At 42.5% G+C, this 1,227-nt stretch overlaps 1 non-coding gene across 1 annotated transcript; it reads right to left on the bottom strand.

Annotated features, from left to right (window-relative positions):
• Positions 1–767: 767 nt before the first annotated feature.
• trnav-aac (transfer RNA valine (anticodon AAC)) lies at positions 768–840 on the bottom strand. The gene has a single exon. It is a non-coding gene; the product is annotated as a tRNA-Val (tRNA).
• Positions 841–1,227: the final 387 nt, after the last annotated feature.

Below are 1,227 nucleotides of genomic sequence, written 5' to 3'. Positions count from 1 at the left end.
GGATCTGCTTGTAAGGCATTGTTCTGGTCTGGCCTTTGTGCCGCCCTGTTACCAATTAACATATCAAAACCAACCAATAAAATGACACTGCATCAAATTTCAAATAGAAACCAAGATGGAGACGATCTCTCTCCTCTCTACTCTAAACTTTTATTAGAACCTTTTGGTCTCTCAAAAAAACATTTTTAAACATCAAGACCTATAGTCAACAACCACTAAGAATATTTCAGGCCTTTATAAGCACTAAAAAACAACCTGAGCCTAGAAAATAACTATAAAGATCAAAAATAACTAGCGCTTTTACAGTGATTTTTTTTTATTTTTTATAGCGATGCTTTGTTTGGTATTAAACAAGTCACAAACTACTCAGAACAGCGTTTATCCCCGCAAAAGATATATTTGGGTTTATTTTACAAAGCTTATAAATTATATAGGTTAAAAGTATTCTGAATGTTTTGATATCACACGCCATACCAACTGTTGTCTTCTACACCTTACGGTAGCAACAAATCTAACTACTGCTTTACTTTAACAATAATAATGACGGCGACCACGATGACAACAAGAACAACAACAACAACATCATCATCATCATCATCATCAGATTTTAATTAAAAGTGCCTACACCAGCGTTTACAATTTCAACCTGTCGACGGACGGACGCTCTGAGTGCATCGATTGCGGGCACTCCAATGAAGAAAAGACACCCACCGCCTCCGGGGAACCACGAGGGCAAGAATGACGAAAAGGGCCAGCCCACAGTAGGCTGTTTCCGCCCGGTTTCGAACCGGGGACCTTTCGCGCGTTAGGCGAACGTGATAACCGCTACACTACGGAAACTGACACCGCTGCCTCTTGCTTCAAATGGTTACCGTTAAAGCCTGCTGGTAAAACGGGCTCAGGTGTTTCAGGTCGGCTAGGCTGTGAGATGGCGTCTGAAGTGCGGCGAAAGGATGCCATTTTCACTGACCTGTTTGGCATTGCTAAAGGGCACATCAGGACACTTCGGAAACTCTTTTAAAGGCAGGACGCCCTGCGCTCTGACAGTGCCTGCACTTAACCCAACAAGGTGATGCTGAATGGCTTGTTCAAACGTCTGGTGGTCTTCCTTCACCACCAGACTATCAGAGCTATTGTGCCTTCTACACCTTACGGTAGCAACAAATCTAACTACTGCTTTACTTTAACAATAATAATGACGGCGACCACGACGACAACAAGAAAAAC

The sequence above is a fragment of the Amia ocellicauda genome, assembly GCF_036373705.1.
Source record: "Amia ocellicauda isolate fAmiCal2 chromosome 11 unlocalized genomic scaffold, fAmiCal2.hap1 SUPER_11_unloc_4, whole genome shotgun sequence".
Taxonomy (NCBI): Eukaryota; Metazoa; Chordata; class Actinopteri; order Amiiformes; family Amiidae; genus Amia; species Amia ocellicauda.
Note: the sequence above shows the minus strand (reverse complement) of the source record. Positions and strands in the feature narration are given on the sequence as shown.